Source organism: Crinia signifera, chromosome 19 (assembly GCF_055691185.1).
Source record: "Crinia signifera chromosome 19, ASM5569118v1, whole genome shotgun sequence".
NCBI lineage: Eukaryota > Metazoa > Chordata > Amphibia > Anura > Myobatrachidae > Crinia > Crinia signifera.
Window position 1 is genome coordinate 42,331,636 of NC_139226.1, and position 14,540 is coordinate 42,346,175.

General features: G+C 40.9%; 1 protein-coding gene across 2 annotated transcripts in view; it reads left to right on the forward strand.

Annotated features, from left to right (window-relative positions):
* The window catches only part of SYT3 (synaptotagmin 3), a 216,628-nt gene that overhangs the window by 76,412 nt on the left and 125,676 nt on the right, over positions 1–14,540 (forward strand). For both annotated transcript variants that reach the window (XM_083162445.1, XM_083162446.1), the window contains exon 2: positions 3,443–3,652. The gene's annotated coding sequence lies outside the window, so the exon portion shown is untranslated. The remainder of the gene's footprint in view (positions 1–3,442; positions 3,653–14,540) is intronic.

Sequence of the window (14,540 nt, forward strand, 5' to 3'; positions counted from 1 at the left end):
TGGGAAGTTCTCCATGGCCTGTGCAAACTGCAACGTTTTTTTAGTCTCACCATCCATTAGTTGCCTAGCGGTTTTCAGGCCCTGTCTATCCCATAAGGAGAAGGGGTGACATGCAAGCCCATTTTGAAAAGAATGGTTACACACGAAGGGGAGAAATAATGATGTGTGTGAGTTTATTGTGTGTTTGTGGTATAATATGTGCCACACTTTTCGGGTGGACAGTAAAAGTGGGTTATCCCGAATTGTCACAGGAATTTCTTCATCAAGAAGATGTAAGAAAGAAATTATCCATGTATCCAATCGCGGAGGTCGCGGAGGTGAGAAGCATAACTATATTCAGTTATGTTAGGCAAATTAATACCGCCATTGGGTCTTTGCTGTTGTAATTTGACCATACTAATTCTGGCCGTTTTACCATTCCAAATAAATGTGCGGATAATTTAATCAATCTCTAAGGCACCTTTTTTGGACAGCGGAATTGGAAGGGCTTGTAGTGGGTATAATATTCTGGGGAACAGGATCATTTTGACCAGATTTGCTCCGGTGCAGCGTTTTAATTGGCCACCTGCTTTGTTCAGCGCACTGAGCGCAGTGCAGCGGAGGCAGTCAGGGGGTTGTGGTGGGCAAAATGAGCTGCCCGGGCCCTTCCAGAGGCCAGAGCCCAGGGTAACTGTACCCACAGCACCCCCCTATTGGTGGCCTTGTGTACAGTAAATACTGCTTGTCCATGCCAGCTAATGTACCAGATTAATAATAGCAATGTACTGTAGAAAATACACCATACTCCCATCCAGTACCAAATTTGTAAACCATCCAAACAACTAGTTGTATGATTGGATGTAAGTTATTCTGATGTATGAACAGCATTACGCTGCGGTGCATTCTGCTGTGACAAAGAGAATCTGAACACGGCCCTGTGATTCTTGGATAATTAGACTGATCACGTAGCTTTCTTTTCACAGAGAGTCACAAGATGCCACATGACTGCTACATACATTGTTCTAACCTGAAACGGTGTGATTTTATTCTAATTATTGGGTGAGCAATTTAAAGCATATGCTGAAATACAATCTGCTCCATCTGTAAATGGGGGTCTCTGGATCAGTCATGCAGAATTTATAGCTATCCTGTATCATCTGAAGACCGTATGTTTTTTTGGTTTCACCAATTTTCACAAATATTCAAATTAGTGGTATAACAAAATATCTCATCCTTTTCCTCTCTGCAATCTGTAGCAGCTGAACGAGGTGGTTGAATTATCCCATGCTGCTGTTGTAAATTATAATGATCACACATGCAGTACTGTAGGAATGCAGCACATGATCAGCAGCTGATGTACAGATGTTTATGGACAATATCTAGATATTAGCAGATTTTGTTAACTGTTATTCCAGGTATTGTATAGATATGTTATCAATCATAATGTAATCATTAGTATGCGCATATCGTATGTAACCAGGGCAGCTGATGGGTCAATCTGACCTGGTTACTGGGGGGTGTGGTCAAGTAAGAGTCCTTATTACCGTACACTGTAATGCAAAGGAGAATCAATCTGAGAATAACGAACCATCACCTATATAATATCTACTGCTAGCTTGTTCTATCAATAAACGCTATGCCAGTATTTAGGATAAGGTCATAATACCGACCCCAGCATCCCGGTAGTGAAAATGCCGACAGGGGATCAGAAGGCTAAATCTAAACACCCCACCCCCACAGCCTGACCCTAACCATCCCCACTAGTGCTTAACCATAATCTCCACACCCAGTCACCTAATATTGATAATTAGAGCTGGCTCAATGTGTGGCTCCACAGGGTGGCCACCCGTGGGTGCAGCAAGAAAGACTTAGCGCCTGATTCTGGTTCACTCGCTAAAGCAAATTCTCTCTCTAATGAACAGACCCATGCTGCACTGCAGGTGGGGCAGACGTAACGTGTGCAGAGAGATTTACATTTGGGTTTTATTTTGTTTCTGTGCAGGGTAAATACTGGCTGCTTTATTTTTACGCTGCAGTATGGATATCAGTTTGAAGTACGCAATTCACCCAAATCTGATTCGCTCTGCACGTGTTACATCTGCCCCACCTGCAATGCACATGGTTTTGTCCATTAAAGAGAGAATTTGCTTTTGCAAGTGAACCAGAATCATGGCCTTAGTGAGCAGGTTGCCATATCATTTTAAAATATATAAAAAATTAAAATGCTTGGAAATCAGCACGTCATATCCTTGGCTGAGAGACATCAGTTTGTCTGGTATATTCACAGATACTCTATTGTACTGTAACCTCTGTATCCATCAATACTAGTAGATTGTACTGTAACTTCTCTTTTCCCAAATATGTGTTATTAGTAAATAATCTATTAAATAATATATTAAATAATAGATCTGCACGACACCCAGTGCCAGCTTAAGACTTCGGGGGGCCCGGGGCACTTTAGACAGGGGGGCCCCTTTGCACTTGTCATTACTGGCAGCAAACTGCATGGGAGAATATTACACTGTCAAAACACAGAGTAAAGGCAGAATAAACTTGGTCTCAGAGAAGAGAGTGTCTTCCACCAACCGCAGCTCCAGCTGCCCCCTGCCCTAAGCACTCGCTCTCCCTCCCTAGCCCCACTCCCCCATCTGATCTCCTCAATCTGAATTTTTTAAAAGTCGGATTGAGAATGCCGAAAATGGGCCAAAACCTGTCGGATTTGGCCGCGTTTCCACCAAAAGCATGCGGATTCCGCCGATACACATGTTTTCCGACAAGTCAGGAATTCACAACTTTCCTACAAGGTGGCAGTTTCGACTCTAATTGAATATAACCCATAGGGATTATTGTGCTTTATAACCAATGCAGAGAAACGCATTGATAATTCCATTTGAATGCATATATCTCTGATTTTTTTTTGTTCTCAAAGCTGTGTATTATGGGTTCGGTGAAATTGGGGACTCTTCAGACTCATCAGGGAGTCAGGGTGATTGCTAGACTCTTCAGGGAGTCACGGAGATTGCTACTATTTCAGGAAGTCTCCTGCAGAATGCACAAGGGTAGGCAACTATTGTGCGTGGTGCATTTGGGGCTCTATAGTATTCTTCTGTTTCTCTAATAGATATACTGTATGTTTCCCCATACCTGTATCTCCCTATCTTTATCATAATATAGTCATGCATAGAACCGATATCTTTATTGTAGCTCAAATTAGTCTCCATTTCAGAGTCTAACAAAAACGAACGTCTATCATAATTTATTTATTTATTTATTAACAGTTTCTTATATAGCGCAGCATATTCCGTTGCGCTTTACAATAGCAGACAGTGAAACAAAACAGGGTATTTACAGACAGTCAAAATGTAGGAGGGCCCTGCTCGCAAATAATGAATATATTCCGTATTATTTACTTGAATTTCTGTGTTTATTTGAGAACAACAATTGTATTTGATCTTTCCTGCAGCTGGAATCTTCAGGGGCCGTCTGCAAGGGAACAGTGGTGTAACTATGTAAATCTTGGCCACCTATCAGTCAACGAGCACGCTACGGTCGCTAGCCAGAAGTGTTGGATCTCATGAGAGGACTACAAAGCCACTGGCAATGTTTCACAGTTCAAAAGAGCCGCTACAACTGGAATAAAAGAGCCTGAAAATGATGTGAAACTCTCTGAAAGGTGAGCAGGAGATGAAGTACAATGTGATATATATATCTGGGAGCAGTTTCATTTATTTCGGAAAATTCTCTTGCGTTCAGATCCACTGTTATTAAATGGAATAGAGTTTGTCATGCTGCGAAGATGCTCAACGAGTATAAAAAATAAGATAAATCAACATTATAGTAAGAGAATTTAAACACAACAAAACAATAAACAGAATATTTATTTACGCACCAAACCAAAGCTAATTATATGGGTAACGGTATTTAATAGGAAAAATCTTCTTTTTTTTAATCCTACAAAACACAAGCAGAAGTTACAAATTATATTGCAATTTACAAACACCAAACGTGTCTTTTGGTTTACAATGCAAAATTAGAAAAGTAGGGACTTTTCATTCATTAATTTGCTACTGACAGAGGGGGGGTATTCAATCACCGGCGACCATCTCCTGAGAACGGCCGGGAAGTGACGAGCTGCCGGTTGCAGCTCGCCTCTTCCCGGCCGCAACTCACGGCCACGCCCCCTTCTCGTCCCACTGCAAGCAGGACATTGAATCCTGCCTGCGTGTTCTCGGTCGAGCAGACCGAGAACGGGACAGGGTCACGGCTGTCGAGCAAGCTCAACAGCCGTGACGCCCACATTGAATACCCCCCAGAGTGTTATATTAAGTACAGGTTGAGTAACCCCTATCCAAAATTCTCCGGACCAGGAGTATTTTGGATAAAGATTTTTTTGGGATTTTATAGTATATACAGGGCAGCTCTCCCTAAATATTCCGAAAACCGTGTTTTTTTTTTCCAGAATATTTATTTTTCTTTTCCCCAGACCCTTTTTTTATACTTACCTTATCCCTCGATGTCCATGGCAGCCTCCAGAGATCTTCTTCAGCTTCATCTCCAGTCCCAGGGGTGCATTGCGCGAATGCACGGGCGCGCAATGCACCCCTAAGACTGGAGATGCCGCTGAAGAGGGTCCGGAAGGCCGCCATGGACACTGGGGGACACCATGGATGTCGGGGGACCATCGGGACACCTCCAAGAGACTAGGTGAGTATGAAAAAAACGAATCCGAAAAAATCCCTTATCCAAAATAAGCTTCACAAGCTTTTCGGATAAGGCATGTTCAACCTGTATATATATGTTTTTACATATTCAACTGGTCCCCCAGGTGGTCCCACGGCATCCACGGCGGCCATGGAGTTTCGTCTTCAGAGGTATTGCGGTATTCCCGGCCCCAAGGATGCATTGTGTGGGTGTACTGATGATGCATCCTTGAAACCAGGGATACCTCTAAAGATAAACCCAATGCGATGGCTACCGTGGACATCTGGTGACCCGTTGAGTATGAAAAACGCTGCAGTGGTGCAACCCCCCCCCCCAAAAAAAAATTATTCTAAAAACCTATAGAATATTTAGTGTTTTGGGATATCCAGATAACGGACACTCGACCTGTATAATAAATAATATACCTACAAAATCAGGTCAATATGCATGTGCCTTGGAACAGGATGATCAGACTTCATAGAAGAGAAAAACAGTTGAGCCATTATTTTGTTCCCGTTTCTGGCGGCTGCTTCTGTAACGTGAGACATCTGTTGACTTTAGTTTAGTGTTGGTTTGTACATTTCCTTCTGCATTATTTACGATTTTTTTCTTTGTAGCTTCCGTTTGAGTGTTCAGATATGTCTTTAAACTACTCAGACTGATAACAAGCTAATAAATTACAGTTATGTGTAACAGACAAGCCCTGTCATCCTGAGCTGGGGTAGCAGGAAGGAGTGTGATCGCTGCCTTCTACTGCAGGGATTAGGCTACAGTAATGGGCCAGGCGGTTATCTGGTATGCAGCGGAGGGTGGCGGTCTGATTTCTGAAGTGCTAATATAAAGTCATTGGCATGTATTCAATGCTCCTATGTCGCCGTAAATAACGGTGAGTGTGCATGTTTTTTGGAGAGTGGTGAACTTTTCTCTCCTATTTTGTGCTTCCCTGTATTCAGCTCTGTTGCTTCTCCAAAAATATTTTGCGAAGCTAACTCAGTTCACCCTGCACTTCTCCCCATTTCTGTTCAATGGGGATTTTAGTGTCTCTCTCCAAAAGTGTATTCAATGCACAAATTGCGAGTCCTGCTGGTTTCTTTTTTTAGAGCAGTTCTCCATTTTTCCCTCGGCATCTTTTTTAGGTGAACTGTAAGGTTATCTTTCTTAAAGTTGTTATTTTTTTTTTGTTTTTTTATGGCTTATAAATTAAAAAAAATGTACTCTAATGTATTTATTGCAAGTGCCATAATGCTGTACTTCTATATTAATTGATTTGGAATTAATAAGTTATTTTAATGTTAACCAATAAGAAATCATTTTGGAATGCTCCTAGTAATTTCCCATGCTTCCTCTCTTCTTCCTCACCTAACCCCCAAACAGGCTTTTAAACACACTAACAATTATAAAATAAATTAAATAAAAACACAGGGCAAAGAAACAATGCTAAAAGCACAACACAAGGATAAAGGCCAAACAGAACAAAATACACTTGTCTGCACAAACCCAATTAAAATAGTCACACAGCCATTTGTTGTAAAATAAATACTGAACAAAACATTTACCTTTCTAAACCTTTGTAAAAAAAATACAAGTCCACAAATGTGAGGAACACGCTGCTGAGAATATCCCAGTCTGACCAGCTCACGTGGAGAGCAGGAGATAACAGATGTCTCCAGTTACAGCTCTCCCATTTGAACTCGCATAATTATGCTAAGTTCGCAAAAGGGGACGGTGAGCTGTCCACACGTTGAATACTGAGGAAGTCAGAAATGAGGAGATAAGAAAAAGTGGTGAGCACTTCAGCGAGATCACAGGGACACAGAACAGTGAGCGGTGAGCCAGACTCTCAAAAAACATTGAATACTCCTCATTATCATTATTTTGTTACTTTTATTATTATTATTATTATTATTATTATTAGTAGTAGTAGTAGTAGTAGTAGTAGTAGTAGTATGATTATTAATAATAATCATATTAATAATGACCTTCTTTTAGAACATAGGGCCCAATTCCTGCATTGATCGCTAGTTAGAGAATTTGACAATTGAGCGATTATCGAAGGACTGCGCTTGCATACAGTACCATTTGCATTGCACAGTTTGACTGACAGGCAGCCTCAGACCTTCTCACATTTGTTTAGATGGAAAGGACCCATTGATGTTTCAGGATTTGCTTATGGATCTGTGAAAATATTACTATTTGCTATTTTGCAATTGCACCCTATCGGATTAATGATCAATGCTGGATTAGGCCCATGATACACTGCTGCTAAATTGCTAATTGTCACACATCACATGCATCCCATGGAGTGCACGCGCACACACACACACACACACACACACACACACACACACACACACACACACACAGGCATGGCTGTGATTGAGGCTCATAGTAACCAAAGTGTCCCAGAAATGTGCTAGGTGTTAACGGGTGGTGACCTAGAGAAGACCTTTCAGATGCACAGAGATGGTTTGTCTTGTGGGCATTCTATGGCAGTGCCACAGGTATGTCACTGAATATATTGTGGGCTCAGTTGCTCCATCACTCATATTTAAGGCCATACTCTGACAGAGATTCTGCCTCTAGTGCAAAGTTTAGTGTGGTGATGGTAGTGTCTACAGATGCACCAAGTGGTTCTTCAGGATCCAAAGATGCACAAAGTAGGCAGCTTAGTCCTTACACCCGGATGGATTCATGTGTCTGCAGGTGTAACGGTATTAGCATGAAGTCACATCCGCTACACTGGTAGAAAGTACACACACACATACTGTATATCCAGTACATGATATGCCACATTCCTGTGCCCCCAGTTCATATTATGCCACCTTCTTGTGCCCCTAGTTCGTAGTATGCCGCATTATAAAGCCCCAGTTCATACAATACCATATTGTAGTGCCAGAGTTCATTTTATGCCACATTCATGTGCTCCCAGTTCATATTATTCCACACTGTAGTGCCCCCAGTTCATATTATGCCACAATATACAGCCTCCAAATCATAATCGCCATATTATAGGGTGATTCAGTTTATATTTTGCCAAATTATAGTGTTTCCATTTCAGGTCAGGCAATGGCCAGACCCAATTGCTTAGTAGACAATTGCAGGAACTTGGTAGACAGCTATATGACCTAGGGTGGTGATTCTGATTGACTCTCTAAGCAGCAAAAAGTCACTGCTTAGCGAGCCTTCTAACACCACCATCACCAGCACAAATGCATGCATGCCCCAAATGACCGAACCAACTACAATGAGGGCCTAAGTCCCAAATCAAGGGCACCCCCTACACTCACTCTAGCTACCCCATTATAACATCATACTGAGATAACATTTTGTATAATTCTGTTACTGAACCAGATACTGGAATATCTTCTCTAGCATTTGTACAATATGGAGTTCTAGAATTAGATAATTATACTAAAACTATTTATGTTCAGGGAATGAATACTATTTTAGGAAATATTGCATTATATAATAACAAGTTGTAGCAAATAGCATGACTAATTGTAAAAGTCATAAAGAGGAGAAAGGAGAAAACACTACAGCTACGTCTAATTACTTCTAATTAACATAACCCTTTAACCCTCATAACCCTTTTTACACTAGCCCTGCAAACCTGGGTTTTTGCGTGGGTGCAGCGGTGTAAATGGTCTGACCCAGGTCGTGACACCCAGGATTTCAACCAGGCAAGCTTTCAGGGTTGAACATGAGTTAAGCCCAGAACGCTGCTCAGTGTGAATGGGTAAACCACATTGATGTGACCATGGACCTGTCTACTGCAATGGGAAAGCCGGCGATGGGATATGCCCTCATTTCCCAGCAGTGGCAGCGTCCCAACCCTTTATTTTTCCGGGTTGGGACGCTGGTCTAAAAGGGGTCACAAGCCGGGCCACACCGACTGAGAGCCTAGTCTAAAATTTTGAGTGCGACCCGGTTTGCTGGTATAAAATTGATATTAAACAGCTACTTCTCACTAGTGTGATTTCTTTTGGTTGTGCTGGCTCAGAGACTCCCCTGCTCTGGAATAGAACCTTAACAATCTTAGGGACCCCACTGACCGTGGTAGGTATGCCCATATTTTCCGTCCAAAAATGAAGCTAAGAACCCAGTAAAAAGATTTTGCTTTACTTAAATAATTATCTCTCCATGGGCGAGAGTATTTGCTATTGTATTGTTTTACAGTATACGTATTCACCATATATATATATATATATATATATATATATATATATATATATATAGATAGATATATATATATATACACAGTATATCATACCTCAACCCCCTTCCTCTCTTACATTAATGTTGTCAAGAAGTCTCCACCAAATAACACGACTCTTTAAAAGGTGTACTCCATATTTATTAAATGTTATGAAAACATCTTTAGATCACCCTCTCAATACTGACCTCAGTATTAATTGCCCACCGATTTCTATTTGAAATTAAATTTGAAAATGTAAAAATTGAAAAGAAGATATGATGTATTCTATATTATTAAATATAGATCCTATCCTGATAATATCTTCAAAAATCTTTGAAATACCTATACCTTAAAAGAAGCATTATATTGTAGGCTAGCTGATTTTATTTTGTTTATAATGAAATCTATTATTTAACCCTTACATTGGAAAATTAATTTATGATTGATATGTCATTAATGACACTGTTTCACGCGTACAGTGGCCTTATCGGGCCATTGTACTGTATCTACAGTAGCCTCACAGAGTTAATACACAGTAGTGAACGAGGGCAGCATTTAAATCTCCTGTTGGAATTAAAACATCAAGAGCTACAGATAAGAGACCCTTTTATACCAGATAGGACGACTGTCCACTAGGGGTTAAATTATTACTCTCTCTGTGTGCATTTGTATTAGAGTTTATTTTTTATTTACACACTGTCACCCCAGAGCCCTACCAGACAGACAAACATTTGATACATAATAAATGTTCCGCCCCAGATGTTCGACCCTGGTCATGACTAGGGTTGAACACCGGTCTGACCTGGGTCAGATGCAGTGTGAATGGGTAACCTGGGTCGAATGATCCGGGCCCCGTTCACAGTATGGAGGAGGCAGCGCTGCCAGCTCCAAGTGTTGCCTCCTTCCCTGCCCCCATGACGCGCCGCTGCTAAGCTGGGTCGGACTTGGACCTTTCGGACCATAAATGCCGGAACGTTCCTCGGATGGACCCGTATCCCAATCCTGGGTGCGACCGGGCATTTGCAGTCTGCAAGCGGTATTAGTCTCCTTAGACCCTATTGCTCTCTAAAGGTCTTTATATTAAATTGTCGACACCACAGCTAATTGATATCTGCAACATTTTTCATCTTTTTCACCAACTGTTAAACATAGACCTTCAACACTCCAATCCCTGGACTCTCTTGGGCTGTTTCTGTGTTCATTTGGTGACTCTGTGAGTTTCCACCTCCCATTTTGTGGATCCTTGATGTTTCATGTGTCTAGTATAGTGGTGTTAAACTCATGGCCCTCCACGGAGGAACTACACATCCCAGCATGCCAAGCACAGTTTTAGCAATCCATTATATAAAGTCTGTGGCAGGGAATGCTGGGATGTTTAGTGGAAGGCCATGAGTTTGACAACACTGGTCTAGTAGAGGTTTATCCGCTGTATGCCTCGGAAATAGATTGTTTACATGATGCATCTGAAAATGAATAAATACATGTTACAAAAAGAGGCAACATTTAATTTAATCCTATAATAGGACCAGTTCCCCCGCAATATAGTTACCAATTTTTGGGGCAGTACGGATGGTGTAATGGTTAGCATTACTGCACTGAGGTCATGGGTTCGATTCCCACCATGGCCCTAACTGTGTGGAGTTTGTATATTCTCCCCGTACTTGCGTGGGCTTCCTCCGGGTACTCCGGTTTCCTCCCACAATCCAAAAATATACTTGTAGGCTAATTGGCTCCCAACAAAAATTAACCCTAGAATGTCTGTGTGTGCGTGTACATGTGGTAGGGAATATAGATTGTAAGCTCCACTGGGGCAGGGACTGATGTGAATGTTCAAATATCCTCTGTAAAGCGCTGCAGAATATTTTTTTGCTCTATATAAGAAACTGGTAATAAATAAATAAAATACATAAATAAATATTAGAACAGTGGCCACTGTGAGCTAGTTGTGACATTCTTATTTACAAACGAATGTACTTTGTTATACTATTACTACTACTAATATCTGCTACTAGTCTCTGAATGATACTGCATACCAGCTATCAAAAGAGACGTTAGTATAGTGCCTGTTATGTACACTACATCATCAAAAACTGTATTGTAAATTCAGGTATACAAAATAGAGACGCCAAGTGAATTAGAACTTTATTGACAGACATATACTAACTTATGCCCCTTTCCCACTGCAGCCTTAAAACGGTATATTGCCGATTTTTGAGGGCAAAATACCGTTTAAGGCTGCAGTGGGAAAGTGCCAGAGTTGAAATACCGTTTAAATTTAAACGGTATTTCAACCCGTTTTCAAAGCAGAGTCCTACACGGTTAAATAACGTTTAAGAGGCAGTGGGAATGCCTCTTAAACGTTATTTAGCCTCCAGGCAGTCCCAGTGCCTGATGAAACCTAGTAGTTCGCACTTTGTGCATGTGTAATGTGTGCACGTGCATACTAATGAGCCGCTAATTACATATGCGCATATGTAATGAGCGGCTCATTAGTATGCACGTGCACTCATTACATATGCGAAAAGAGAACTACTAGGTCTCATCAGGCACTGGGACTGCCTGTATCCTGCATGGACCCTGCAATGACCCCCGCTGCCTCCCCACTGCCCACAGGTAAGTACAAGGGGAGGGGAGGTGGGGGCACAGGGCAGGTACGGGGGTTAGGCACTATTTACACTGGGGGGGGGGGATTAGGCACTCTTTACACTGGGGGAAGGGGGGGTTAGGCACTCTACATTATACACGGTTCACTGCAATGGGAATGGTACTTAAATGGTATTTAAAACGGTAATCTGCTGCAGTGGGAATGCTAATACCGTTTTAAATACCATTTAAGATTACCAGTACTTTAAACTGGTCTGCAGTGGGAAAGCAGCATTATGCACTGGCATCCATTCCCACCACAAGTTTTCAATCATCTTTTCTATACTTTGTCACTGTTCTGTTTTTGATCCTTAGCAGTATTTTATATTTAATGTTATCAAAAGTTAAATAATTATTTTCAATGTGAATCACACAAATATTTTTTTAACCTCTTTAATGTACTTACCAATATATTGTCTAGTGGTCGCAGGGGAGAGTAGTGATGAATCACTCCCTCAGTCCAGTTCTGCATATGTTATGACCTTTTTTTGTCCAATTAAACATAGAAACATAGAATTTGACGGCAGATAAGAACCACTTGGCCCATCTAGTCTGCCCCTTTTTAAACATGTTACCTCAAACCATATTTGATCCTTATTTTTTGTTGTTGTAAGGATATCAATATGCCTAACCCAAGCATGTTTAAATTGTTCTACTGTATTTGCCTCTGCCACCTCTGATGGGAGGCTATTCCACTATCCACTACCCTTTCTGTGAAGTAATTCTTCCTCAAATTTCCCCTGAATCTTCCTCCCTCTAGTGTCAGTGCATGTCCTTGTGTTCTGTTGCTCCTCTTCCTGTGAAAAAGGTCTCCCACCTGTACCTTGTTAAAACCCTTGATATATTTGAAAGTTTCTAGACCCTCTCTTCCTCAGTAGTTTCTATTATAGTGCCATTTATACTATATTTAGTCTTTGGATTTTTTTTTTACATTCAACTGTAGTTGCCATGCTCTTGACCATTCCGCTAATCTACCTAGATCATCTATCATTTGTTTTACCCCTCCTGGTGTGTCTACCCTGTTGGATTCCTTTGTGTCATCTGCAAAAAGGCACATTTTACCCTCAATTCCATTTGCAATATCACCAATAAAGATATTAAAAAGCACCAGTCCAAGTACAGATCCCTGAGGTACTCCACTTGTAACCTTTCCCTCTTTTTGACTGTACTCCGTTTACTACAACTCTCTGTTTTTTGTACTGCAACCAAGATCTTATCCATTCAATTATCTTAGAATACAATTCCAAGCTTTTAAGTTTATTTAACAGTCTGCGATGTGGGACAGTGTAAAAAACCTTACTAAAGTCTAGATTAGCTACATCTACAGCCCCACCTTGATCTATTACTTTAGTCACCCAGTCAAAAAAGTCAATAAGATTTGTTTGACATGATCTTCCCCCAGTAAACCCATGCTGTTTCGGATACTGTAAATGGCTGGTTTTGAGATATTCTACAACTCTTTGTTTTAAGAGTGTTTCCATCAATTTCCCTACTACTGATGTAAGGCTCACTGGTTGATAGTTACTTACCTCTTTCTTGCTCCCACTTTTGTGCAGTGGGACTACATTCGCTGTTTTCCAGTCCTCTGGGATTACTCCAGTAGCTAGTGACTGGTTGAATAATTCTGTTAATGGTTTTACCAGCTCCCCTTCCAGCTGTTTTAGTATCCTTGGATGTATCTCATCTGGCCCCATTGATTTATCTACTTTCAGTTTTGAGAGTTCTGTGAGGACTTTCTCCTCTGTAAATGTATGTATTTCTCTCTCATTTTTCTGAGTATACTTGCAACTTAACTGTGGCTCCTCCTCCTCTCTTACAGCAGTGAATACTGAGCAGAAATAATTAATAATATGATCTGCTATTACATTGTCCCCCTCAAGAAGACTTCCACTCTCTGTCTTTAGTCTTATTACTCCACTTTTTGTTTTTCTTCTTTCACTTATATACCTAAACAAAAAGTCCCCCCCCCCCTTTATCCACTGACTGGGCCATTTTCTCCTCAGCCTGTGTTTTTGCACCTCTGATTACCTTCTTAGCCTCCTTCTGTCTAACAAGATACAGGTTGAGTATCCCGTATCCAAAATGCTCGGGACCAGGAGAATTTTGTATAACGGATTATTCCGTATTTCGGAATATTTTAATATTTCAATTATGTATTTTGAAGTATCTTGCATGTATGCTGTATAAACACATAAAATACACACAAATATATTTTATTACCACATAAAATACACACAAATAGATTTTATTTGTTCAAAAAACAAGGTTTCAAAACATGAAACAAAATTTGTGTACTATCTCAGATATTGAATTTGAATGCCAAGCAGTCATTTTCTTGTACATATATAGTGCCACTTACATATCATGTCACCAGTAGTGCTGTTACAAATGTCCCCAGTGAGTTTTTAGCAAAAAAAAAATTTTTTTCCACTTTCTGGAATGTATGGTTTTCGGAATAATTCGGATAACGGATACTCGGATACGGGATACTCAACCTGTACACCGCTTTGTCCTCATTATTCTGCATCTGCTTAAATTTCTTATAGGCCAACTTTTTTACTTTCACAAACCACACTGGCTTCCTTTTCCTTGTGTTTTTCCTAACTCTTTTGACACAAAGTTCTGTTGCTTTTATTATTGCACTTTTTAATTTTTCCCACTTCTCCTGCACTCCTTCCAAGTTCTTCTACTCTGCCAAAGAATCCCTTACAGAGTTTCCCATCTCTACAAAATCAGCCTTCCTAAAATCTAACACCTTTGTTTTTGTGTGCGATGCAAGGTTGCTGCAGGTGCAGTGCACCGGTGCCCCTTAGGCAAAAGGCCCCAGTCACCCTCTGCCTCTCCCCGTCACCCACTGCTGTGGTGCTTATTGTGAACTTCGGTTGGGATGGAGAAGGGGGGCCAAATTATCTTTCTGCACCCCCTCTCACCACCCACAAGTTCCGCCACTGCCAATATCTACACTTCTCTATTTACCACACAGAAAATGCTTGGTTTTACCGATACTGTACACGGTACCGTG